Consider the following 27543-nt stretch of genomic DNA (forward strand, 5'->3'; position numbering starts at 1 on the left):
TCAGGCCACTTACACCACATCAGGGCCTGTGGCTCTGGCTGAGGCCACTTACACCACACCAGGGCCTGTGGCTGCTGGCTGAGGCCACTTACACCACACCAGGCCTGTGGCTGCTGGCTGAGGCCACTTACACCACACCAGGGCCTTAGTTGCTATTGAGGCCAATTACACCACACCATGGTCTGTGGCTCTTGCTCAGGCAACTTACACCACACCAGGGCCTGTGGCACTGGCTGAGGCCACTTACACCACACCAGAGCCTGTGGCTGCTGGCTGAGGCCACTTACACCACACAAGGGCTTGTGGCTGCTGGCTGAGGCCACCTACACCACACCAGGGCCTGTGGCTGCTGGCTGAGGCCACCTACACCACACCAGGGCCTGTGGCTCTTGCTCAGGCCACTTACACCACACCAGGGCCTGTGGCTCTTGCTCAGGCCACTTACACCACACCAGGGCCTGTGGCTCTTGCTCAGGCCACTCATATCACACCAGGCCCTGTGCTTCTGGCTGAGGCCACTTAGACCACACCAGGGCCTGTGGCTGCTGGCTGAGGCCACTTACACCACACCAGGGCCTGTGGCTGCTGGCTGAGGCCATCTACACCACACCAGGGCCTGTGGCTGCTGGCTGAGGCGACTTACACCACACCAGGGCCCTTTTGCTGCTGGCTGAGGCCACTTACACCACACCAGTGCCTGTGGCTTCTGGCTGAGGCGACTTACACCACACCAGGGCCTGTGGCTGCTGGCTGAGGCCACTTACACCACACCAGGGCCTGTGGCTCTTGCTCAGGCCACTCACATCACACCAGGCCCTGCGCTTCTGGCCGAGGCCATCTTCACCAAACCAGGCCCTGTGGCTCTTGCTCAGGCCACTTACACCACACCAGGGCCTGTGGCTCTGGCTTAGGCCACTTACACCACACCAGGGCTTGTGGCACTTGCTCAGGCCACTTACACCACACCAGGGCCTCTGGCTGCTGGCTGAGGCCACTTACACCACACCAGGGCCTGTGGCTCTTACTCAGGCCACTTACACCACACCAGGGCCTGTGGCACTGGCTGAGGCCACTTAGACCACACCAGGGCCTGTGGCTGCTGGCTGAGGCCACTTACACCACACCAGGGCCTGTGGCTGCTGGCTGAGGCCACTTACACCAAACCAGGGCCTGTGGCTGCTTGCTGAGGCCATCTTCACCAAACCAGGCCCTGTGCTGCTTGCTGTGGCCATGTAAAACACACCAGGTCCTGTGCTGGTTCTTGAGGCCATCTTCAACAATCCAGGGCCTGTGCTGTTGGATAAATGCCAAACTGAGCCTTTGGGTTAGGGTATTATGCAAACATGCAGGTATGGTTATAGGATTGTCTTCGTAACTTCAGGTACTTGCCACCTAATCACTTGAATCCATAAATTGAGACATTGTGCTGGGGCCAGCAGCTTACGGCCATACCACCCTGAGCACGCCCGACCTCGTCTGATCTCGGAAGCTAAGCAGGGCTGGGCTTGGTTAGTACTTGGATGGGAGACTGCCTGGGAATACCTGGTGCTGTAAGCCTTTCATTTTCATGTCATTGAACCGCTTTTGATCCAGAGAAGGGGTGTATTAAAAGACCAAAAGCAGCTCCCCATTAATGAGGGCACATTAACGACACTGCTTTTGGCTGTTTTCCAATGTCTTGTGCTGCTAGCTGATGCCATTTACACCACACCAGGGCCTGAGTGACCGGCTGGGGCCACTTACACCACATCAGGGCCTGTTGCTCTGGCTGAGGCCACTTACACCACACCAGGGCCTGTGGCTGCTGGCTGAGGCCACCTACACCACACCAGGGCCTTAGTTGCTATTGAGGCCAATTACACCACACAAGGGTATGTGGCTCTTGCTCAGGCCACTTACACCACACCAGGGCCTTAGTTGCTATTGAGGCCAATTACACCACACCAGGGCCTGTGGCACTGGCTGAGGCCACTTACACCACACCAGGGCCTGTGGCTGCTGGCTGAGGCCACCTACACCACACCAGGGCCTGTGGCTGCTGGCTGAGGCGACTTACACCACACCAGGGCCCTTTTGCTGCTGGCTGAGGCCACTTACACCACACCAGTGCCTGTGGCTTCTGGCTGAGGCGACTTACACCACACCAGGGCCTGTGGCTGCTGGCTGAGGCCACTTACACCACACCAAGGCCTGTGGCTCTTGCTCAGGCCACTCACATCACACCAGGCCCTGCGCTTCTGACCGAGGCCATCTTCACCAAACCAGGCCCTGTGCTGCTTGCTGTGGCCATGTACAACACACCAGGCCCTGTGCTGGTTCCTGAGGCCATCTTCAACAATCCAGGGCCTGTGCTGTTGGATAAATGCCAAACTGAGCCTTTGGGTTAGGGTATTATGCAAACATGAAGGTATGGTTATAGGTTTGTCTTCGTAACTTCAGGTACTTGCCACCTAATCACTTGAATCCATAAATTGAGACATTGTGCTGGAGCCAGCATTTTACGGCCATACCACCCTGAGCACGCCCGACCTCGTCTGATCTCGGAAGCTAAGCAGGGCTGGGCTTGGTTAGTACTTGGATGGGAGACTGCCTGGGAATACCTGGTGCTGTAAGCCTTTGATTTTCATGTCATTGAACCGCTTTTGATCCAGAGAAGGGGTGTATTAAAAGACCAAAAGCAGCTGCCCATTAATGAGGGCACATTAACGACACTGCTTTTGGCTCTTTTCCAATGTCTTGTGCTGCTAGCTGAGGCCACCTACACCACACCAGGGCCTGAGTGACCGGCTGGGGCCACTTACACCACATCAGGGCCTGTGGCTCTGGCTGAGGCCACTTACACCACACCAGGGCCTGTGGCTGCTGGCTGAGGCCAGTTACACCACACCAGAGCCTGTGGCTGCTGGCTGAAGCCACTTACACCACACCAGGGCCTTAGTTGCTATTGAGGCCACTTACACCACACCAGGGCCTGTGGCTGCTGGCTGAGGCCACCTACACCACACCAGGGCATTAGTTGCTATTGAGGCCAATTACACCACACCAGGGTCTGTGGCTCTTGCTCAGGCCACTTACACCACACCAGGGCCTGTGGCTCTTGCTCAGGCCACTTACACCACACCAGGGCCTGTGGCACTGGCTGAGGCCACTTACACCACAACAGGGCCTGTGGCTGCTGGCTGAGGCCACTTACACCACACCAGGGCCTGTGGCTGCTGGCTGAGGCCACCTACACCACACCAGGGCCTGTGGCTGCTGGCTGAGGCCACTTACACCACACCAGGGCCTGTGGCTGCTGGCTGAGGCCACCTACACCACACCAGGGCCTGTGGCTGCTGGCTGAGGCCACTTACACCACACCAGGGCCCTTTTGCTGCTGGCTGAGGCCACTTACACCACACCAGGGCCCTTTTGCTGCTAGCTGATGCCACCTACACCACACCAGGGCCTGAGTGACCGGCTGGGGCCACTTACACCACATCAGGGCCTGTGGCTGCTGGCTGAGGCCACTTACACCACACCAGGGCCTTAGTTGCTATTGAGGCCAATTACACTACACCAGGGTCTGTGGCTCTTGCTCAGGCCACTTACACCACACCAGGCCTGTGGCACTTGCTCAGGCCACTTACACCACACCAGGGCCTGTGGCTGCTGGCTGAGGCCACTTACACCACACCAGGGCCTGTGGCTGCTGGCTGAGGCCACCTACACCACACCAGGGCATTAGTTGCTATTGAGGCCAATTACACCACACCAGGGTCTGTGGCTGCTGGCTGAGGCCACCTACACCACACCAGGGCCTGTGGCTGCTGTCTGAGGCCACTTACACCACACCAGGGCCTGTGGCTGCTGGCTGAGGCCATCTACACCACACCAGGGCCTGTGGCTGCTGGCTGAGGCGACTTACACCACACCAGGGCCCTTTTGCTGCTGGCTGAGGCCACTTACACCACACCAGTGCCTGTGGCTTCTGTCTGAGGCGACTTACACCACACCAGGGCCTGTGGCTGCTGGCTGAGGCCACTTACACCACACCAGGGCCTGTGGCTGCTGGCTGAGGCCACCTACACCACACCAGGGCCTGTGGCTGCTGTCTGAGGCCACTTACACCACACCAGGGCCTGTGGCTGCTGGCTGAGGCCATCTACACCACACCAGGGCCTGTGGCTGCTGGCTGAGGCGACTTACACCACACCAGGGCCCTTTTGCTGCTGGCTGAGGCCACTTACACCACACCAGTGCCTGTGGCTTCTGTCTGAGGCGACTTACACCACACCAGGGCCTGTGGCTGCTGGCTGAGGCCACTTACACCACACCAGGGCCTGTGGCTCTTGCTCAGGCCACTCACATCACACCAGGCCCTGCGCTTCTGGCCGAGGCCATCTTCACCAAACCAGGCCCTGTGGCTCTTGCTCAGGCCACTTACACCACACCAGGGCCTGTGGCTCTGGCTTAGGCCACTTACACCACACCAGGGCCTGTGGCACTTGCTCAGGCCACTTACACCACACCAGGGCCTGTGGCTGCTGGCTGAGGCCACTTACACCACACCAGGGCCTGTGGCTCTTACTCAGGCCACTTACACCACACCAGGGCCTGTGGCACTGGCTGAGGCCACTTAGACCACACCAGGGCCTGTGGCTGCTGGCTGAGGCCACTTACACCACACCAGGGCCTGTGGCTGCTGGCTGAGGCCACTTACACCAAACCAGGGCCTGTGGCTGCTTGCTGAGGCCATCTTCACCAAACCAGGCCCTGTGCTGCTTGCTGTGGCCATGTAAAACACACCAGGTCCTGTGCTGGTTCTTGAGGCCATCTTCAACAATCCAGGGCCTGTGCTGTTGGATAAATGCCAAACTGAGCCTTTGGGTTAGGGTATTATGCAAACATGCAGGTATGGTTATAGGATTGTCTTCGTAACTTCAGGTATTTGCCACCTAATCACTTGAATCCATAAATTGAGACATTGTGCTGGGGCCAGCAGCTTACGGCCATACCACCCTGAGCACGCCCGACCTCGTCTGATCTCGGAAGCTAAGCAGGGCTAGGCTTGGTTAGTACTTGGATGGGAGACTGCCTGGGAATACCTGGTGCTGTAAGCCTTTCATTTTCATGTCATTGAACCGCTTTTGATCCAGAGAAGGGGTGTATTAAAAGACCAAAAGCAGCTGCCCATTAATGAGGGTAAATTAACGACATTGCTTTTGGCTGTTTTCCAATGTCTTGTGCTGCTAGCTGATGCCACCTACACCACACCACGGCCTTATTTGCTGGCTGAGGCCACATACACCAAACCAGGGCCTTAGTTGCTATTGAGGCCAATTACACCACACAAGGGCCTGTGGCTGCTGGCTGAGGCCACTTACACCACACCAGGGCCTGTGGCTGCTGGCTGAGGCCACTTACACCACACCAGGGCCTTAGTTGCTATTGAGGCCAATTACACCACACCAGGGTCTGTGGCTCTTGCTCAGGCCACTTACACCACACCAGGGCCTGTGGCACTGGCTGAGGCCACTTACACCACACCAGGGCCTGTGGCTGCTGGCTGAGGCCACCTACACCACACCAGGGCCTTAGTTGCTATTGAGGCCAATTACACCACACCAGAGCCTTTGGCTGCTGGCTGAAGCCACTTACACCACACCAGGGCCTTAGTTGCTATTGAGGCCACTTACACCACACCAGGGCCTGTGGCTGCTGGCTGAGGCCACCTACACCACACCAGGGCCTGTGGCTGCTGGCTGAGGCCACTTACACCACACCAGGGCCTGTGGCTGCTGGCTGAAGCCACTTACACCACACCAGGGCCTTAGTTGCTATTGAGGCCACTTACACCACACCAGGGCCTGTGGCTGCTGGCTGAGGCCACCTACACCACACCAGGGCCCTTTTGCTGCTGGCTGAGGCCACTTACACCACACCAGTGCATGTGGCTTCTGGCTGAGGCCACTTACACCACACCAGGGCCTGTGGCTGCTGGCTGAGGCCACTTACACCACACCAGGGCCTGTGGCTCTTGTTCAGGCCACTCACATCACACCAGGCCCTGCGCTTCTGGCTGAGGCCATCTTCACCAAACCAGGGCCTGTGGCTGCTTGCTGAGGCCATCTTCACCAAACCAGGCCCTGTGCTGCTTGCTGTGGCCATGTAAAACACACCAGGCCCTGTGCTGGTTCTTGAGGCCATCTTCAACAATCCAGGGCCTGTGCTGTTGGATAAATGCCAAACTGAGCCTTTTGGTTAGGGTATTATGCAAACATGCAGGTATGGTTATAGGATTGTCTTCGTAACTTCAGGTACTTGCCACCTAATCACTTGAATCCATAAATTGAGACATTGTGCTGGGGCCAGCAGCTTACGGCCATACCACCCTGAGCACGCCCGACCTCGTCTGATCTCGGAAGCTAAGCAGGGCTGGGCTTGGTTAATACTTGGATGGGAGACTTCCTGGGAATACCTGGTGCTGTAAGCCTTTCATTTTCATGTCATTGAACCGCTTTTGATCCAGAGAAGGGGTGTATTAAAAGACCAGAAGCAGCTCCCCATTAATGAGGTCACATTAACGACATTGCTTTTGGCTGTTTTCCAATGTCTTGTGCTGCTAGCTGATGCCACCTACACCACACCAGGGCCTGAGTGACCGGCTGGGGCCACTTACACCACATCAGGGCCTGTTGCTCTGGCTGAGGCCACTTACACCACACCAGGGCCTGTGGCTGCTGGCTGAGGCCACCTACACCACACCAGGGCCTTAGTTGCTATTGAGGCCAATTACACCACACCAGGGTATGTGGCTCTTGCTCAGGCCACTTACACCACACCAGGGCCTTAGTTGCTATTGAGGCCAATTACACCACACCAGGGCCTGTGGCACTGGCTGAGGCCACTTACACCACACCAGGGCCTGTGGCTGCTGGCTGAGGCCACTTACACCACACAAGGGCCTGTGGCTGCTGGCTGAGGCCACCTACACCACACCAGGGCCTGTGGCTGCTGGCTGAGGCCACTTACAACACACCAGGGCCTGTGGCTCTTGCTCAGGCCACTCATATCACACCAGGCCCTGTGCTTCTGGCCGAGGCCATCTTCACCAAACCAGGCCCTGTGCTGCTTGCTGTGGCCATGTAAAACACACCAGGTCCTGTGCTGGTTCTTGAGGCCATCTTCAACAATCCAGGGCCTGTGCTGTTGGATAAATGCCAAACTGAGCCTTTTGGTTAGGGTATTATGCAAACATGCAGGTATGGTTATAGGATTGTCTTCGTAACTTCAGGTACTTGCCACCTAATCACTTGAATCCATAAATTGAGACATTGTGCTGGGGCCAGCAGCTTACGGCCATACCACCCTGAGCACGCCCGACCTCGTCTGATCTCGGAAGCTAAGCAGGGCTGGCCTTGGTTAGTACTTGAATGGGAGACTTCCTGGGAATACCTGGTCCTGTAAGCCTTTCATTTTCATGTCATTGAACCGCTTTTGATCCAGAGAAGGGGTGTATTAAAAGACCAGAAGCAGCTCCCCATTAATGAGGGCACATTAACGACATTCCTTTTGGCTGTTTTCCAATGTCTTGTGCTGCTAGCTGATGCAACCTACACCACACCAGGGCCTGAGTGACCGGCTGTGGCCACTTACACCACATCAGGGCCTGTTGCTCTGGCTGAGGCCACTTACACCACACCAGGGCCTGTGGCTGCTGGCTGAGGCCACCTACACCACACCAGGGCCTTAGTTGCTATTGAGGCCAATTACACCACACCAGGGTATGTGGCTCTTGCTCAGGCCACTTACACCACACCAGGGCCTTAGTTGCAATTGAGGCCAATTACACCACACCAGGGCCTGTGACACTGGCTGAGGCCACTTATACCACACCAGGGCCTGTGGCTGCTGGCTGAGGCCACCTACACCACACCAGGGCCTGTGGCTGCTGGCTGAGGCCACTTACACCACACCAGGGCCCTTTTGCTGCTGGCTGAGGCCACTTACACCACACCAGTGCCTGTGGCTTCTGTCTGAGGCGACTTACACCACACCAGGGCCTGTGGCTGCTGGCTGAGGCCAATTACACCACACCAGGGTCTGTGGCTCTTGCTCAGGCCATCTACACCACACCAGGGCCTGTGGCACTGGCTGAGGCCACTTACACCACACCAGGGCCTGTGGCTGCTGGCTGAGGCCACTTACACCACACCAGGGCCTGTGGCTGCTGGCTGAGGCCACTTACACCACACCAGGGCCTGTGGCTGCTGGCTGAGGCCACCTACACCACACCAGGGCCTGTGGCTGCTGGCTGAGGCGACTTACACCACACCAGGGCCCTTTTGCTGCTGGCTGAGGCCACTTACACCACACCAGTGCCTGTGGCTTCTGGCTGAGGCGACTTACACCACACCAGGGCCTGTGGCTGCTGGCTGAGGCCACTTACACCACACCAAGGCCTGTGGCTCTTGCTCAGGCCACTCACATCACACCAGGCCCTGCGCTTCTGGCCGAGGCCATCTTCACCAAACCAGGCCCTGTGCTGCTTGCTGTGGCCATGTACAACACACCAGGCCCTGTGCTGGTTCCTGAGGCCATCTTCAACAATCCAGGGCCTGTGCTGTTGGATAAATGCCAAACTGAGCCTTTGGGTTAGGGTATTATGCAAACATGAAGGTATGGTTATAGGATTGTCTTCGTAACTTCAGGTACTTGCCACCTAATCACTTGAATCCATAAATTGAGACATTGTGCTGGAGCCAGCATTTTACGGCCATACCACCCTGAGCACGCCCGACCTCGTCTGATCTCGGAAGCTAAGCAGGGCTGGGCTTGGTTAGTACTTGGATGGGAGACTGCCTGGGAATACCTGGTGCTGTAAGCCTTTGATTTTCATGTCATTGAACCGCTTTTGATCCAGAGAAGGGGTGTATTAAAAGACCAAAAGCAGCTGCCCATTAATGAGGGCACATTAACGACACTGCTTTTGGCTCTTTTCCAATGTCTTGTGCTGCTAGCTGAGGCCACCTACACCACACCAGGGCCTGAGTGACCGGCTGGGGCCACTTACACCACATCAGGGCCTGTGGCTCTGGCTGAGGCCACTTACACCACACCAGGGCCTGTGGCTGCTGGCTGAGGCCAGTTACACCACACCAGAGCCTGTGGCTGCTGGCTGAAGCCACTTACACCACACCAGGGCCTTAGTTGCTATTGAGGCCACTTACACCACACCAGGGCCTGTGGCTGCTGGCTGAGGCCACCTACACCACACCAGGGCCTGTGGCTGCTGGCTGAGGCGACTTACACCACACCAGGGCCCTTTTGCTGCTGGCTGAGGCCACTTACACCACACCAGTGCCTGTGGCTTCTGGCTGAGGCGACTTACACCACACCAGGGCCTTATTTGCTATTGAGGCCACTTACACCACACCAGGGCCTGTGGCTGCTGGCTGAGGCCACCTACACCACACCAGGGCCTGTGGCTGCTGGCTGAGGCCACTTACACCACACCAGGGCCTGTGGCTGCTGGCTGAAGCCACTTACACCACACCAGGGCCTTAGTTGCTATTGAGGCCACTTACACCACACCAGGGCCTGTGGCTGCTGGCTGAGGCCACCTACACCACACCAGGGCATTAGTTGCTATTGAGGCCACTTACACCACACCAGGGCCTGTGGCTGCTGGCTGAGGCCACCTACACCACACCAGGGCATTAGTTGCTATTGAGGCCAATTACACCACACCAGGCTCTGTGGCTCTTGCTCAGGCCACTTACACCACACCAGGGCCTGTGGCTCTTGCTCAGGCCACTTACACCACACCAGGGCCTGTGGCACTGGCTGAGGCCACTTACACCACACCAGGGCCTGTGGCTGCTGGCTGAGGCCACTTACACCACACCAGGGCCTGTGGCTGCTGGCTGAGGCCACTTACACCACACCAGGGCCTGTGGCTGCTGGCTGAGGCCACCTACACCACACCAGGGCCTGTGGCTGCTGGCTGAGGCCACTTACACCACACCAGGGCCCTTTTGCTGCTGGCTGAGGCCACTTACACCACACCAGGGCCCTTTTGCTGCTAGCTGATGCCACCTACACCACACCAGGGCCTGAGTGACCGGCTGGGGCCACTTACACCACATCAGGGCCTGTGGCTGCTGGCTGAGGCCACTTACACCACACCAGGGCCTTAGTTGCTATTGAGGCCAATTACACTACACCAGGGTCTGTGGCTCTTGCTCAGGCCACTTACACCACACCAGGCCTGTGGCACTTGCTCAGGCCACTTACACCACACCAGGGCCTGTGGCTGCTGGCTGAGGCCACTTACACCACACCAGGGCCTGTGGCTGCTGGCTGAGGCCACCTACACCACACCAGGGCATTAGTTGCTATTGAGGCCAATTACACCACACCAGGGTCTGTGGCTGCTGGCTGAGGCCACCTACACCACACCAGGGCCTGTGGCTGCTGTCTGAGGCCACTTACACCACACCAGGGCCTGTGGCTGCTGGCTGAGGCCATCTACACCACACCAGGGCCTGTGGCTGCTGGCTGAGGCGACTTACACCACACCAGGGCCCTTTTGCTGCTGGCTGAGGCCACTTACACCACACCAGTGCCTGTGGCTTCTGTCTGAAGCGACTTACACCACACCAGGGCCTGTGGCTGCTGGCTGAGGCCACTTACACCACACCAAGGCCTGTGGCTCTTGCTCAGGCCACTCACATCACACCAGGCCCTGCGCTTCTGGCCGAGGCCATCTTCACCAAACCAGGCCCTGTGGCTCTTGCTCAGGCCACTTACACCACACCAGGGCCTGTGGCTCTGGCTTAGGCCACTTACACCACACCAGGGCCTGTGGCACTTGCTCAGGCCACTTACACCACACCAGGGCCTGTGGCTGCTGGCTGAGGCCACTTACACCACACCAGGGCCTGTGGCTCTTACTCAGGCCACTTACACCACACCAGGGCCTGTGGCACTGGCTGAGGCCACTTAGACCACACCAGGGCCTGTGGCTGCTGGCTGAGGCCACTTACACCACACCAGGGCCTGTGGCTGCTGGCTGAGGCCACTTACACCAAACCAGGGCCTGTGGCTGCTTGCTGAGGCCATCTTCACCAAACCAGGCCCTGTGCTGCTTGCTGTGGCCATGTAAAACACACCAGGCCCTGTGCTGGTTCTTGAGGCCATCTTCAACAATCCAGGGCCTGTGCTGTTGGATAAATGCCAAACTGAGCCTTTGGGTTAGGGTATTATGCAAACATGCAGGTATGGTTATAGGATTGTCTTCGTAACTTCAGGTATTTGCCACCTAATCACTTGAATCCATAAATTGAGACATTGTGCTGGGGCCAGCAGCTTAAGGCCATACCACCCTGAGCACGCCCGACCTCGTCTGATCTCGGAAGCTAAGCAGGGCTGGGCTTGGTTAGTACTTGGATGGGAGACTGCCTGGGAATACCTGGTGCTGTAAGCCTTTCATTTTCATGTCATTGAACCGCTTTTGATCCAGAGAAGGGGTGTATTAAAAGACCAAAAGCAGCTGCCCATTAATGAGGGTACATTAACGACATTGCTTTTGGCTGTTTTCCAATGTCTTGTGCTGCTAGCTGATGCAACCTACACCACACAAGGGCCTGAGTGACCGGCTGGGGCCACTTACACCACATCAGGGCCTGTGGCTCTGGCTGAGGCCACTTTCACCACACCAGGGCCTGTGGCTGCTGGCTGAGGCCACCTACACCACACCAGGGCATTAGTTGCTATTGAGGCCAATTACACCACACCAGGGTCTGTGGCTCTTGCTCAGGCCACTTACACCACACCAGGGCCTGTGGCTCTTGCTCAGGCCACTTACACCACACCAGGGCCTGTGGCTGCTGGCTGAGGCCACCTACACCACACCAGGGCATTAGTTGCTATTGAGGCCAATTACACCACACCAGGGTCTGTGGCTCTTGCTCAGGCCACTTACACCACACCAGGGCCTGTGGCTCTTGCTCAGGCCACTTACACCACACCAGGGCCTGTGGCACTGGCTGAGGCCACTTACACCACACCAGGGCCTGTGGCTGGTGGCTGAGGCCACTTACACCACACCAGGGCCTGTGGCTGCTGGCTGAGGCCACTTACACCACACCAGGGCCTTTGGCTGGTGGCTGAGGCCACCTACACCACACCAGGGCCTGTGGCTGCTGGCTGAGGCGACTTACACCACACCAGGGCCCTTTTGCTGCTGGCTGAGGCCACTTACACCACACCAGTGCCTGTGGCTTCTGTCTGAGGCGACTTACACCACACCAGGGCCTGTGGCTGCTGGCTGAGGCCAATTACACCACACCAGGGTCTGTGACTCTTGCTCAGGCCACTTACACCACACCAGGGCCTGTGGCACTGGCTGAGGCCACTTACACCACACCAGGGCCTGTGGCTGCTGGCTGAGGCCACTTACACCACACCAGGGCCTGTGGCTGCTGGCTGAGGCCACTTACACCACACCAGGGCCTGTGGCTGCTGGCTGAGGCCACCTACACCACACCAGGGCCTGTGGCTGCTGGCTGAGGCGACTTACACCACACCAGGGCCCTTTTGCTGCTGGCTGAGGCCACTTACACCACACAAGTGCCTGTGGCTTCTGGCTGAGGACACCTACACCACACCAGGGCCTGTGGCTGCTGGCTGAGGCCACTTACACCACACCAAGGCCTGTGGCTCTTGCTCAGGCCACTCACATCACACCAGGCCCTGCGCTTCTGGCCGAGGCCATCTTCACCAAACCAGGCCCTGTGCTGCTTGCTGTGGCCATGTACAACACACCAGGCCCTGTGCTGGTTCCTGAGGCCATCTTCAACAATCCAGGGCCTGTGCTGTTGGATAAATGCCAAACTGAGCCTTTGGGTTAGGGTATTATGCAAACATGCAGGTATGGTTATAGGATTGTCTTCGTAACTTCAGGTACTTGCCACCTAATCACTTGAATCCATAAATTGAGACATTGTGCTGGGGCCAGCAGCTTACGGCCATACCACCCTGAGCACGCCCGACCTCGTCTGATCTCGGAAGCTAAGCAGGGCTGGGCTTGGATAGTACTTGGATGGGAGACTGCCTGGGAATACCTGGTGCTGTAAGCCTTTCATTTTCATGTCATTGAACCGCTTTTGATCCAGAGAAGGGGTGTATTAAAATACCAAAAGCAGCTGCCCATTAATGAGGGCACATTAACGACACTGCTTTTGGCTGTTTTCCAATGTCTTGTGCTGCTAGCTGATGCCACCTACACCACACCAGGGCCTGAGTGACCGGCTGGGGCCACTTACACCACATCAGGGCCTGTGGCTCTGGCTGAGGCCACTTACACCACACCAGGGCCTGTGGCTGCTGGCTGAGGCCAGTTACACCGCACCAGAGCCTGTGGCTGCTGGCTGAAGCCACTTACACCACACCAGGGCCTTAGTTGCTATTGAGGCCACTTACACCACACCAGGGCCTGTGGCTGCTGGCTGAGGGCACCTACACCACACCAGGGCCTGTGGCTGCTGGCTGAGGCCACTTACACCACACCAGGGCCTGTGGCTGCTGGCTGAGGCCACTTACACCACACAAGGGCTTGTGGCTGCTGGCTGAGGCCACTTACACCACACCAGGGCCTGTGGCTCTTGCTCAGGCCACTTACACCACACCAGGGCCTGTGGCTCTTGCTCAGGCCACTCATATCACACCAGGCCCTGTGCTTCTGGCTGAGGCCACTTAGACCACACCAGGGCCTGTGGCTGCTGGCTGAGGCCACTTACACCACACCAGGGCCTGTGGCTGCTGGCTGAGGCCATCTACACCACACCAGGGCCTGTGGCTGCTGGCTGAGGCGACTTACACCACACCAGGGCCCTTTTGCTGCTGGCTGAGGCCACTTACACCACACCAGTGCCTGTGGCTTCTGGCTGAGGCGACTTACACCACACCAGGGCCTGTGGCTGCTGGCTGAGGCCACTTACACCACACCAGGGCCTGTGGCTCTTGCTCAGGCCACTCACATCACACCAGGCCCTGCGCTTCTGGCCGAGGCCATCTTCACCAAACCAGGCCCTGTGGCTCTTGCTCAGGCCACTTACACCACACCAGGGCCTGTGGCTCTGGCTTAGGCCACTTACACCACACCAGGGCCTGTGGCACTTGCTCAGGCCACTTACACCACACCAGGGCCTGTGGCTGCTGGCTGAGGCCACTTACACCACACCAGGGCCTGTGGCTCTTACTCAGGCCACTTACACCACACCAGGGCCTGTGGCACTGGCTGAGGCCACTTAGACCACACCAGGGCCTGTGGCTGCTGGCTGAGGCCACCTACACCACACCAGGGCCTGTGGCTGCTGGCTGAGGCGACTTACACCACACCAGGGCCCTTTTGCTGCTGGCTGAGGCCACTTACACCACACAAGTGCCTGTGGCTTCTGGCTGAGGCCACCTACACCACACCAGGGCCTGTGGCTGCTGGCTGAGGCCACTTACACCACACCAAGGCCTGTGGCTCTTGCTCAGGCCACTCACATCACACCAGGCCCTGCGCTTCTGGCCGAGGCCATCTTCACCAAACCAGGCCCTGTGCTGCTTGCTGTGGCCATGTACAACACACCAGGCCCTGTGCTGGTTCCTGAGGCCATCTTCAACAATCCAGGGCCTGTGCTGTTGGATAAATGCCAAACTGAGCCTTTGGGTTAGGGTATTATGCAAACATGCAGGTATGGTTATAGGATTGTCTTCGTAACTTCAGGTACTTGCCACCTAATCACTTGAATCCATAAATTGAGACATTGTGCTGGGGCCAGCAGCTTACGGCCATACCACCCTGAGCACGCCCGACCTCGTCTGATCTCGGAAGCTAAGCAGGGCTGGGCTTCGTTAGTACTTGGATGGGAGACTGCCTGGGAATACCTGGTACTGTAAGCCTTTCATTTTCATGTCATTGAACCGCTTTTGATCCAGAGAAGGGGTGTATTAAAAGACCAAAAGCAGCTGCCCATTAATGAGGGCACATTAACGACACTGCTTTTGGCTGTTTTCCAATGTCTTGTGCTGCTAGCTGATGCCACCTACACCACACCAGGGCCTGAGTGACCGGCTGGGGCCACTTATACCACATCAGGGCCTGTGGCTCTGGCTGAGGCCACTTACACCACACCAGGGCCTGTGGCTGCTGGCTGAGGCCAGTTACACCACACCAGAGCCTGTGGCTGCTGGCTGAAGCCACTTACACCACACCAGGGCCTTAGTTGCTATTGAGGCCACTTACACCACACCAGGGCCTTAGTTGCTATTGAGGCCAATTACACTACACCAGGGTCTGTGGCTCTTGCTCAGGCCACTTACACCACACCAGGCCTGTGGCACTTGCTCAGGCCACTTACACCACACCAGGGCCTGTGGCTGCTGGCTGAGGCCACTTACACCACACCAGGGCCTGTGGCTGCTGGCTGAGGCCACCTACACCACACCAGGGCATTAGTTGCTATTGAGGCCAATTACACCACACCAGGGTCTGTGGCTCTTGCTCAGGCCACTTACACCACACCAGGGCCTGTGGCTCTTGCTCAGGCCACTTACACCACACCAGGGCCTGTGGCTGCTGGCTGAGGCCACTTACACCACAACAGGGCCTGTGGCTGCTGGCTGAGGCCACCTACACCACACCAGGGCCTGTGGCTGCTGTCTGAGGCCACTTACACCACACCAGGGCCTGTGGCTGCTGGCTGAGGCCATCTACACCACACCAGGGCCTGTGGCTGCTGGCTGAGGCGACTTACACCACACCAGGGCCCTTTTGCTGCTGGCTGAGGCCACTTACACCACACCAGTGCCTGTGGCTTCTGGCTGAGGCGACTTACACCACACCAGGGCCTGTGGCTGCTGGCTGAGGCCACTTACACCACACCAGGGCCTGTGGCTCTTGCTCAGGCCACTCACATCACACCAGGCCCTGCGCTTCTGGCTGAGGCCATCTTCACCAAACCAGGCCCTGTGGCTCTTGCTCAGGCCACTTACACCACACCAGGGCCTGTGGCTCTGGCTTAGGCCACTTACACCACACCAGGGCCTGTGGCACTTGCTCAGGCCACTTACACCACACCAGGGCCTGTGGCTGCTGGCTGAGGCCACTTACACCACACCAGGGCCTGTGGCTGCTGGCTGAGGCCACTTACACCACACCAGGGCCTTAGTTGCTATTGAGGCCAATTACACCACACCATGGTCTGTGGCTCTTGCTCAGGCCACTCATATCACACCAGGGCCTGTGGCTGCTGGCTGAGGCCACTTACACCACACCAGGGCCTTAGTTGCTATTGAGGCCAATTACACCACACCATGGTCTGTGGCTCTTGCTCAGGCCACTCATATCACACCAGGGCCTGTGGCTGCTGGCTGAGGCGACTTACACCACACCAGGGCCCTTTTGCTGCTGGCTGAGGCCACTTACACCACACCAGTGCCTGTGGCTTGTGGCTGAGGCGACTTACACCACACCAGGGGCTGTGGCTGCTGGCTGAGGCCACTTACACCACACCAGGGCCTGTGGCTGCTGGCTTAGGCCACCTACACTACACCAGGGCCTTAGTTGCTATTGAGGCCAATTACACCACACCATGGTCTGTGGCTCTTGCTCAGGCCACTTACACCACACCAGGGCCTGTGGCACTGGCTGAGGCCACTTACACCACACCAGGGCCTGTGGCTGCTGGCTGAGGCCACTTACACCACACAAGGGCTTGTGGCTGCTGGCTGAGGCCACCTACACCACACCAGGGCCTGTGGCTGCTGGCTGAGGCCACCTACACCACACCAGGGCCTGTGGCTCTTGCTCAGGCCACTTACACCACACCAGGGCCTGTGGCTCTTGCTCAGGCCACTTACACCACACCAGGGCCTGTGGCTCTTGCTCAGGCCACTCATATCACACCAGGCCCTGTGCTTCTGGCTGAGGCCATCTTCACCAAACCAGGCCCTGTGCTGCTTGCTGTGGCCATGTACAACACACCAGGCCCTGTGCTGTTTCCTGAGGCCATCTTCAACAATCCAGGGCCTGTGCTGTTGGATAAATGCCAAACTGAGCCTTTGGGTTAGGGTATTATGCAAACATGCAGGTATGGTTATAGGATTGTCTTCGTAACTTCAGGTACTTGCCACCTAATCACTTGAATCCATAAATTGAGACATTGTGTTGGGCCCAGCAGCTTACGGCCATACCACCCTGAGCACGCCCGACCTCGTCTGATCTCGGAAGCTAAGCAGGGCTGGGCTTGGTTAGTACTTGGATGGGAGACTGCCTGGGAATACCTGGTGCTGTAAGCCTTTCATTTTCATGTCATTGAACCGCTTTTGATCCAGAGAAGGGGTGTATTAAAAGACCAAAAGCAGCTGCCCATTAATAAGGCCACATTAATCACATTGCTTTTGGCTCTTTTCCAATGTCTTGTGCTGCTAGCTGATGCCACCTACACCACACCAGGGCCTGAGTGACCGGCTGGGGCCACTTACACCACATCAGGGGCTGTGGCTCTGGCTGAGGCCACTTACACCACACCAGGGCCTGTGGGTTCTGGCTGAGGCGACTTACACCACACCAGGGCCTGTGGCTGCTGGCTGAGGCCACTTACACCACACCAGGGCCTGTGGCTCTTGCTCAGGCCACTCACATCACACCAGGCCCTGCGCTTCTGGCCGAGGCCATCTTCACCAAACCAGGCCCTGTGCTGCTTGCTGTGGCCATGTACAACACACCAGGCCCTGTGCTGGTTCCTGAGGCCATCTTCAACAATCCAGGGCCTGTGCTGTTGGATAAATGCTAAACTGAGCCTTTGGGTTAGGGTATTATGCAAACATGAAGGTAGGGTTATAGGATTGTCTTCGTAACTTCAGGTACTTGCCACCTAATCACCTGAATCCATAAATTCAGACATTGTGCTGTGGCCAGCAGCTTACGGCCATACCACCCTGAGCACGCCCGACCTCGTCTGATCTCGGAAGCTGAGCAGGGCTGGGCTTGGTTAGTACTTGGATGGGAGACTGCCTGGGAATACCTGGTGCTGTAAGCCTTTCATTTTCATGTCATTGAACCGCTTTTGATCCAGAGAAGGGGTGTATTAAAAGACCAAAAGCAGCTGCCCATTAATGAGGGCACATTAACGTCATTGCTTTTGGCTGTTTTCCAATGTCTTGTGCTGCTAGCTGATGCCACCTACACCAAACCAGGGCCTTAGTTGCTATTGAGGCCAATTACACCACACCAGGGTCTTTGGCTCTTGCTCAGGCCACTTACACCACACCAGGGCCTGTGGCACTGGCTGAGGCCACTTACACCACACCAGGGCCTGTGGCTGCTGGCTGAGGCCACTTACACCACACCAGGGCCTTATTTGCTATTGAGGCCACTTACACCACACCAGGGCCTGTGGCTCTTGCTCAGGCCACTTACACCACACCAGGGCCTGTGGCTGCTGGCTGAGGCCACCTACACCACACCAGGGCCTGTGGCTGCTGGCTGAGGCCACCTACACCACACCAGGGCCTGTGGCTGCTGGCTGAGGCCACCTACACCACACCAGGGCCTGTGGCTGCTGGCTGAGGCCACTTACACCACACCAGTGCCTGTGGCTTCTGGCTGAGGCGACTTACACCACACCAGGGCCTGTGGCTGCTGGCTGAGGCCACTTACACCACACCAAGGCCTGTGGCTCTTGCTCAGGCCACTCACATCACACCAGGCCCTGCGCTTCTGGCCGAGGCCATCTTCACCACACCAGGGTCTGTGGCTCTTGCTGAGGCCACTTTCACCACACCAGGGCCTGTGGCTGCTGGCTGAGGCCACTTACACCACACCAGGGCCTTAGTTGCTATTGAGGCCAATTACACCACACCAGGGTCTGTGGCTCTTGCTCAGGCCACTTACACCACACCAGGGCCTGTGGCACTGGCTGAGGCCACTTACACCACACCAGGGCCTGTGGCTGCTGGCTGAGGACAACCTACACCACACCAGGGTCTGTGGCTCTTGCTCAGGCCACTTACACCACACCAGGGCCGGTGGCACTGGCTGAGGCCACTTACACCACACCAGGGCCTGTGGCTGCTGGCTGAGGCCACCTACACCACACCAGGGCCTTAGTTGCTATTGAGGCCAATTACACCACACAAGGGCCTGTGGCTGCTGGCTGAGGCCACCTACACCACACCAGGGCCTGTGGCTGCTGGCTGAGGCCACTTACACCACACCAGGGCCCTTTTGCTGCTGGCTGAGGCCACTTACACCACACCAGTGCCTGTGGCTTCTGGCTGAGGCAACTTACACCACACCAGGGCCTGTGGCTGCTGGCTGAGGCCACTTACACCACACCAAGGCCTGTGGCTCTTGCGCAGGCCACTCACATCACACCAGGCCCTGCGCTTCTGGCCGAGGCCATCTTCACCAAACCAGGCCCTGTGCTGCTTGCTGTGGCCATGTACAACACACCAGGCCCTGTGCTGGTTCCTGAGGCCATCTTCAACAATCCAGGGCCTGTGCTGTTGGATAAATGCCAAACTGAGCCTTTGGGTTAGGGTATTATGCAAACATGCAGGTATGGTTATAGGATTGTCTTCGTAACTTCAGGTACTTGCCACCTAATCACTTGAATCCATAAATTGAGACATTGTGCTGGAGCCAGCAGCTTACGGCCATACCACCCTGAGCACGCCCGACCTCGTCTGATCTCGAAAGCTAAGCAGGGCTGGGCTTGGTTAGTACTTGGATGGGAGACTACCTGGGAATACCTGGTGCTGTAAGCCTTTCATTTTCATGTCATTGAACCGCTTTTGATCCAGAGAAGGGGTGTATTAAAAGACCAAAAGCAGCTGCCCATTAATGAGGGCACATTAACGACACTGCTTTTGGCTCTTTTCCAATGTCTTGTGCTGCTAGCTGATGCCACCTACACCACACCAGGGCCTGAGTGACCGGCTGGGGCCACTTACACCACATCAGGGCCTGTGGCTCTGGCTGAGGCCACTTACACCACACCAGGGCCTGTGGCTGCTGGCTGAGGCCAGTTACACCACACCAGAGCCTGTGGCTGCTGGCTGAAGCCACTTACACCACACCAGGGCCTTAGTTGCTATTGAGGCCACTTACACCACACCAGTGCCTGTGGCTTCTGGCTGAGGCCACTTACACCACACCAGGGCCTGTGGCTGCTGGCTGAGGCCACTCACACCACACCAGGGCCTGTGGCTCTTGCTCAGGCCACTCACATCACACCAGGCCCTGCTCTTCTGGCCGAGGCCATCTTCACCAAACCAGGCCCTGTGCTGCTAGCTGTGGCCATGTACAACACACCAGGCCCTGTGCTGGTTCCTGAGGCCATCTTCAACAATCCAGGGCCTGTGCTGTTGGATAAATGCCAAACTGAGCCTTTGGGTTAGGGTATTATGCAAACATGCAGGTATGGTTATAGGATTGTCTTCGTAACTTCAGGTACTTGCCACCTAATCACTTGAATCCATAAATTGAGTCATTGTGCTGGGGCCAGCAGCTTACGGCCATACCACCCTGAGCACGCCTGACCTCGTCTGATCTCGGAAGCAAAGCAGGGCTGGGCTTGGTTAGTACTTGGATGGGAGACTGCCTGGGAATACCTGGTGCTGTAAGCCTTTCATTTCCATGTCATTGAACCGCTTTTGATCCAGAGAAGGGGTGTATTAAAAGACCAAAAGCCCATTAATGAGGGCACATTAACGACATTGCTTTTGGCTCTTTTCCAATGTCTTGTGCTGCTAGCTGATGCCACCTACACCACACCACGGCCTTATTTGCTGGCTGGGGCCACATACACCAAACCAGGGCCTTAGTTGCTATTGAGGCCAATTACACCACACCAGGGCCTGTGGCTGCTGGCTGAGGCCACCTACACCACACCAGGGCCTTAGTTGCTATTGAGGCCAATTACACCACACCAGGGTATGTGGCTCTTGCTCAGGCCACTTACACCACACCAGGGCCTTAGTTGCTATTGAGGCCAATTACACCACACCAGGGCCTGTGACACTGGCTGAGGCCACTTACACCACACCAGGGCCTGTGGCTGCTGGCTGAGGCCACCTACACCACACCAGGGCCTGTGGCTGCTGGCTGAGGCCACCTACACCACACCAGGGCCTGTGGCTGCTGGCTGAGGCCACTTACACCACACCAGGGCCTGTGGCTGCTGGCTGAAGCCACTTACACCACACCAGGGCCTTAGTTGCTATTGAGGCCACTTACACCACACCAGGGCCTGTGGCTGCTGGCTGAGGCCACCTACACCACACCAGGGCCCTTTTGCTGCTGGCTGAGGCCACTTACACCACACCAGTGCATGTGGCTTCTGGCTGAGGCCACTTACACCACACCAGGGCCTGTGGCTGCTGGCTGAGGCCACTTACACCACACCAGGGCCTGTGGCTCTTGCTCAGGCCACTCACATCACACCAGGCCCTGCGCTTCTGGCCGAGGCCATCTTCACCAAACCAGGCCCTGTGGTTCTTGCTCAGGCCACTTACACCACACCAGGGCCTTATTTGCTATTGAGGCCACTTACACCACACCAGGGCCTGTGGCTCTGGCTTAGGCCACTTACACCACACCAGGGCCTGTGGCACTTGCTCAGGCCACTTACACCACACCAGGGCCTGTGGCTGCTGGCTGAGGCCACTTACACCACACCAGGGCCTGTGGCTCTTGCTCAGGCCACTTACACCACACCAGGGCCTGTGGCACTGGCTGAGGCCACTTAGACCACACCAGGGCCTGTGGCTGCTGGCTGAGGCCACTCACACCACACCAGGGCCTGTGGCTGCTAGCTGAGGCCACTTACACCAAACCAGGGCCTGTGGCTGCTTGCTGAGGCCATCTTCACCAAACCAGGCCCTGTGCTGCTTGCTGTGGCCATGTAAAACACACCAGGCCCTGTGCTGGTTCTTGAGGCCATCTTCAACAATCCAGGGCCTGTGCTGTTGGATAAATGCCAAACTGAGCCTTTTGGTTAGGGTATTATGCAAACATGCAGGTATGGTTATAGGATTGTCTTCGTAACTTCAGGTACTTGCCACCTAATCACTTGAATCCATAAATTGAGACATTGTGCTGGGGCCAGCAGCTTACGGCCATACCACCCTGAGCACGCCCGACCTCGTCTGATCTCGGAAGCTAAGCAGGGCTGGCCTTGGTTAGTACTTGGATGGGAGACTTCCTGGGAATACCTGGTCCTGTAAGCCTTTCATTTTCATGTCATTGAACCGCTTTTGATCCAGAGAAGGGGTGTATTAAAAGACCAGAAGCAGCTCCCCATTAATGAGGGCACATTAACGACATTGCTTTTGGCTGTTTTCCAATGTCTTGTGCTGCTAGCTGATGCAACCTACACCACACCAGGGCCTGAGTGACCGGCTGTGGCCACTTACACCACATCAGGGCCTGTTGCTCTGGCTGAGGCCACTTACACCACACCAGGGCCTGTGGCTGCTGGCTGAGGCCACCTACACCACACCAGGGCCTTAGTTGCTATTGAGGCCAATTACACCACACCAGGGTATGTGGCTCTTGCTCAGGCCACTTACACCACACCAGGGCCTTAGTTGCTATTGAGGCCAATTACACCACACCAGGGCCTGTGACACTGGCTGAGGCCACTTACACCACACCAGGGCCTGTGGCTGCTGGCTGAGGCCACCTACACCACACAAGGGCCTGAGGGACCGGCTGGGGCCACTTACACCACACCAGGGCCTGTGGCTGCTGGCTGAGGCCACTTACACCACACAAGGGCCTGAGGGACCGGCTGGGGCCACTTACACCACACCAGGGCCTGTGGCTGCTGGCTGAGGCCACTTACACCACACCAGGGCCTGTGGCTCTTGCTCAGGCCACTTACACCACACCAGGGCCTGTGGCTCTTGCTCAGGCCACTCATATCACACCAGGCTCTGTGCTTCTGGCTGAGGCCACTTAGACCACACCAGGGCCTGTGGCTGCTGGCTGAGGCCACTTACACCACACCAGGGCCTGTGGCTGCTGGCTGAGGCCATCTACACCACACCAGGGCCTGTGGCTGCTGGCTGAGGCGACTTACACCACACCAGGGCCCTTTTGCTGCTGGCTGAGGCCACTTACACCACACCAGTGCCTGTGGCTTCTGGCTGAGGCGACTTACACCACACCAGGGCCTGTGGCTGCTGGCTGAGGCCACTTACACCACACCAGGGCCTGTGGCTCTTGCTCAGGCCACTCACATCACACCAGGCCCTGCGCTTCTGGCCGAGGCCATCTTCACCAAACCAGGCCCTGTGGCTCTTGCTCAGGCCACTTACACCACACCAGGGCCTGTGGCTCTGGCTTAGGCCACTTCCACCACACCAGGGCCTGTGGCACTTGCTCAGGCCACTTACACCACACCAGGGCCTGTGGCTGCTGGCTGAGGCCACTTACACCACACCAGGGCCTGTGGCTCTTACTCAGGCCACTTACACCACACCAGGGCCTGTGGCACTGGCTGAGGCCACTTACACCACACCACGGCCTTATTTGCTGGCTGAGGCCACATACACCAAACCAGGGCCTTAGTTGCTATTGAGGCCAATTACACCACACAAGGGCCTGTGGCTGCTGGCTGAGGCCACTTACACCACACCAGGGCCTTAGTTGCTATTGAGGCCAATTACACCACACCAGGGTCTGTGGCTCTTGCTCAGGCCACTTACACCACACCAGGGCCTGTGGCACTGGCTGAGGCCACTTACACCACACCAGGGCCTGTGGCACTGGCTGAGGCCACTTACACCACACCAGGGCCTGTGGCTGCTGGCTGAGGCCACTTACACCACACAAGGGCTTGTGGCTGCTGGCTGAGGCCACCTACACCACACCAGGGCCTGTGGCTGCTGGCTGAGGCCACCTACACCACACCAGGGCCTGTGGCTGCTGGCTGAGGCCACTTACACCACACAAGGGCTTGTGGCTGCTGGCTGAGGCCACCTACACCACACCAGGGCCTGTGGCTGCTGGCTGCTGGCTGAGGCCACCTACACCACACCAGGGCCTGTGGCTCTTGCTCAGGCCACTTACACCACACCAGGGCCTGTGGCTCTTGCTCAGGCCACTTACACCACACCAGGGCCTGTGGCTCTTGCTCAGGCCACTTACACCACACCAGGGCCTGTGGCACTGGCTGAGGCCACTTACACCACACCAGGGCCTGTGGCTGCTGGCTGAGGCCACTTACACCACACCAGGGCCTGTGGCTGCTGGCTGAGGCCACTTACACCACACCAGGGCCTGTGGCTGGTGGCTGAGGCCACCTACACCACACCAGGGCCTGTGGCTGCTGGCTGAGGCGACTTACACCACACCAGGGCCCTTTTGCTGCTGGCTGAGGCCACTTACACCACACCAGTGCCTGTGGCTTCTGTCTGAGGCGACTTACACCACACCAGGGCCTGTGGCTGCTGGCTGAGGCCACTTACACCACACCAGGGCCTGTGGCACTGGCTGAGGCCACTTACACCACACCAGGGCCTGTGGCTGCTGGCTGAGGCCACTTACACCACACCAGGGCCTGTGGCTGCTGGCTGAGGCCACTTACACCACACCAGGGCCTGTGGCTGCTGGCTGAGGCCACATACACCACACCAGGGCCTTAGTTGCTATTGAGGCCAATTACACCACACCAGGGCCTGTGGCTGCTGGCTGAGGCCACTTACAACACACCAGGGCCTGTGGCTCTTGCTCAGGCCACTCATATCACACCAGGCCCTGTGCTTCTGGCCGAGGCCATCTTCACCAAACCAGGCCCTGTGCTGCTTGCTGTGGCCATGTACAACACACCAGGCCCTGTGCTGGTTCCTGACGCCATCTTCAACAATCCAGGGCCTGTGCTGTTGGATAAATGCCAAACTGAGCCTTTGGGTTAGGGTATTATGCAAACATGCAGGTATGGTTATAGGATTGTCTTCGTAACTTCAGGTACTTGCCACCTAATCACTTGAATCCATAAATTGAGACATTGTGCTGGGGCCAGCAGATTACGGCCATACCACCCTGAGCACGCCCGACCTCGTCTGATCTCGGAAGCTAAGCAGGGCTGGGCTTGGTTAGTACTTGGATGGGAGACTGCCTGGGAATACCTGGTGCTGTAAGCCTTTCATTTTCATGTCATTGAACCGCTTTTGATCCAGAGAAGGGGTGTATTAAAAGACCAAAAGCAGCTCCCCATTAATGAGGGCACATTAACGACATTGCTTTTGGCTGTTTTCCAATGTCTTGTGCTGCTAGCTGATGCCACCTACACCACACCACGGCCTTATTTGCTGGCTGAGGTCACTTACACCACACCAGGGCCTGTGGCTCTTGCTCAGGCCACTTACACCACACCAGGGCCTGTGGCTCTTGCTCAGGCCACTTACACCACACCAGGGCCTGTGGGACCGGCTGGGGCCACTTACACCACACCAGGGCCTGTGGCTGCTGGCTGAGGCCACTTACACCACACAAGGGCCTGAGGGACCGGCTGGGGCCACTTACACCACATCAGGGCCTGTGGCTGCTGGCTGAGGCCACTTACACCACACCAGGGCCTGTGGCTGCTGGCTGAGGCCACCTACACCACACCAGGGCCTTAGTTGCTATTGAGGCCAATTACACCACACCAGGGTCTGTGGCTCTTGCTCAGGCCACTTACACCACACCAGGGCCTGTGGCACTGGCTGAGGCCACTTACACCACACCAGGGCCTGTGGCTGCTGGCTTAGGCCACCTACACCACACCAGGGCCTTAGTTGCTATTGAGGCCAATTACACCACACAAGGGCCTGTGGCTGCTGGCTGAGGCCACCTACACCACACCAGGGCCTGTGGCTGCTGGCTGAGGCCACTTACACCACACCAGTGCCTGTGGCTTCTGGCTGAGGCGACTTACACCACACCAGGGCCTGTGGCTGCTGGCTGAGGCCACTTACACCACACCAGGGCCTGTGGCTGCTGGCTGAGGCCACCTACACCACACCAGGGCATTAGTTGCTATTGAGGCCAATTACACCACACCAGGGTCTGTGGCTCTTGCTCAGGCCACTTACACCACACCAGGGCCTGTGGCTCTTGCTCAGGCCACTTACACCACACCAGGGCCTGTGGCTGCTGGCTGAGGCCACTTACACCACACCAGGGCCTGTGGCTGCTGGCTGAGGCCACCTACACCACACCAGGGCCTGTGGCTGCTGGCTGAGGCCACCTACACCACACCAGGGCCTGTGGCTGCTGGCTGAGGCCACCTACACCACACCAGGGCCTGTGGCTGCTGGCTGAGGCCACTTACACCACACCAGGGCCTGTGGCTGCTGGCTGAGGCCACTTACACCACACCAAGGCCTGTGGCTCTTGCTCAGGCCACTCACATCACACCAGGCCCTGCGCTTCTGGCCGAGGCCATCTTCACCAAACCAGGCCCTGTGGTTCTTGCTCAGGCCACTTACACCACACCAGGGTCTGTGGCTCTTGCTGAGGCCACTTTCACCACACCAGGGCCTGTGGCTGCTGGCTGAGGCCACCTACACCACACCAGGGCATTAGTTGCTATTGAGGCCAATTACACCACACCAGGGTCTGTGGCTCTTGCTCAGGCCACTTACACCACACCAGGGCCTGTGGCTCTTGCTCAGGCCACTTACACCACACCAGGGCCTGTGGCACTGGCTGAGGCCACTTACACCACACCAGGGCCTGTGGCTGCTGGCTGAGGCCACTTACACCACACCAGGGCCTGTGGCTGCTGGCTGAGGCCACTTACACCACACCAGGGCCTGTGGCTGGTGGCTGAGGCCACCTACACCACACCAGGGCCTGTGGCTGCTGGCTGAGGCGACTTATACCACACCAGGGCCCTTTTGCTGCTGGCTGAGGCCACTTACACCACACCAGTGCCTGTGGCTTCTGTCTGAGGCCACTTACACCACACCAGGGCCTGTGGCTGCTGGCTGAGGCCAATTACACCACAACAGGGTCTGTGGCTCTTGCTCAGGCCACTTACACCACACCAGGGCCTGTGGCACTGGCTGAGGCCACTTACACCACACCAGGGCCTGTGGCTGCTGGCTGAGGCCACTTACACCACACCAGGGCCTGTGGCTGCTGGCTGAGGCCACTTACACCACACCAGGGCCTGTGGCTGCTGGCTGAGGCCACCTACACCACACCAGGGCCTGTGGCTGCTGGCTGAGGCGACTTACACCACACCAGGGCCCTTTTGCTGCTGGCTGAGGCCACTTACACCACACCAGTGCCTGTGGCTTCTGGCTGAGGCGACTTACACCACACCAGGGCCTGTGGCTGCTGGCTGAGGCCACTTACACCACACCAAGGCCTGTGGCTCTTGCTCAGGCCACTCACATCACACCAGGCCCTGCGCTTCTGGCCGAGGCCATCTTCACCAAACCAGGCCCTGTGCTGCTTGCTGTGGCCATGTACAACACACCAGGCCCTGTGCTGGTTCCTGAGGCCAT

General features: G+C 58.2%; 5 non-coding genes and 10 pseudogenes across 5 annotated transcripts; all 15 read left to right on the forward strand.

Moving 5' to 3' along the window:
- The first annotated feature begins 1438 nt into the window (after positions 1 to 1438).
- On the forward strand, positions 1439 to 1557 carry LOC147300099 (5S ribosomal RNA). Its single transcript, XR_015127965.1, has one exon. It is a non-coding gene; the product is annotated as a 5S ribosomal RNA (ribosomal RNA).
- Positions 1558 to 2496: 939 nt separating this feature from the next.
- LOC147300100 (5S ribosomal RNA) lies at positions 2497 to 2615 on the forward strand (annotated as a pseudogene).
- A 2368-nt stretch (positions 2616 to 4983) lies between these two features.
- LOC147300101 (5S ribosomal RNA) lies at positions 4984 to 5102 on the forward strand (annotated as a pseudogene).
- A 1254-nt stretch (positions 5103 to 6356) lies between these two features.
- Positions 6357 to 6475, forward strand: LOC147300102 (5S ribosomal RNA; annotated as a pseudogene).
- An 858-nt stretch (positions 6476 to 7333) lies between these two features.
- On the forward strand, positions 7334 to 7452 carry LOC147300103 (5S ribosomal RNA; annotated as a pseudogene).
- Positions 7453 to 8750: 1298 nt separating this feature from the next.
- LOC147300104 (5S ribosomal RNA) lies at positions 8751 to 8869 on the forward strand (annotated as a pseudogene).
- Positions 8870 to 11351: 2482 nt separating this feature from the next.
- On the forward strand, positions 11352 to 11470 carry LOC147300105 (5S ribosomal RNA; annotated as a pseudogene).
- Positions 11471 to 13005: 1535 nt separating this feature from the next.
- Positions 13006 to 13124, forward strand: LOC147300106 (5S ribosomal RNA). The gene has a single exon (XR_015128059.1). It is a non-coding gene; the product is annotated as a 5S ribosomal RNA (ribosomal RNA).
- A 1694-nt stretch (positions 13125 to 14818) lies between these two features.
- Positions 14819 to 14937, forward strand: LOC147300107 (5S ribosomal RNA; annotated as a pseudogene).
- Positions 14938 to 17215: 2278 nt separating this feature from the next.
- On the forward strand, positions 17216 to 17334 carry LOC147300108 (5S ribosomal RNA). The gene has a single exon (XR_015127966.1). It is a non-coding gene; the product is annotated as a 5S ribosomal RNA (ribosomal RNA).
- A 624-nt stretch (positions 17335 to 17958) lies between these two features.
- LOC147300109 (5S ribosomal RNA) lies at positions 17959 to 18077 on the forward strand (annotated as a pseudogene).
- A 1610-nt stretch (positions 18078 to 19687) lies between these two features.
- On the forward strand, positions 19688 to 19806 carry LOC147300110 (5S ribosomal RNA). The gene has a single exon (XR_015128110.1). It is a non-coding gene; the product is annotated as a 5S ribosomal RNA (ribosomal RNA).
- Positions 19807 to 20548: 742 nt separating this feature from the next.
- Positions 20549 to 20667, forward strand: LOC147300111 (5S ribosomal RNA; annotated as a pseudogene).
- Positions 20668 to 22150: 1483 nt separating this feature from the next.
- Positions 22151 to 22269, forward strand: LOC147300112 (5S ribosomal RNA; annotated as a pseudogene).
- A 2800-nt stretch (positions 22270 to 25069) lies between these two features.
- LOC147300113 (5S ribosomal RNA) lies at positions 25070 to 25188 on the forward strand. Its single transcript, XR_015128098.1, has one exon. It is a non-coding gene; the product is annotated as a 5S ribosomal RNA (ribosomal RNA).
- Positions 25189 to 27543: the final 2355 nt, after the last annotated feature.

The sequence above is a fragment of the Aulonocara sp. 'chitande type north' Nkhata Bay genome, unplaced genomic scaffold (genome assembly GCF_057382095.1).
Source record: "Aulonocara sp. 'chitande type north' Nkhata Bay isolate Kocher_YH1m ecotype deep benthic unplaced genomic scaffold, A_spYH_male_GT1.1 unmapped_scaffold_35, whole genome shotgun sequence".
In the NCBI taxonomy this organism is placed as follows: domain Eukaryota; kingdom Metazoa; phylum Chordata; class Actinopteri; order Cichliformes; family Cichlidae; genus Aulonocara; species Aulonocara sp. 'chitande type north' Nkhata Bay.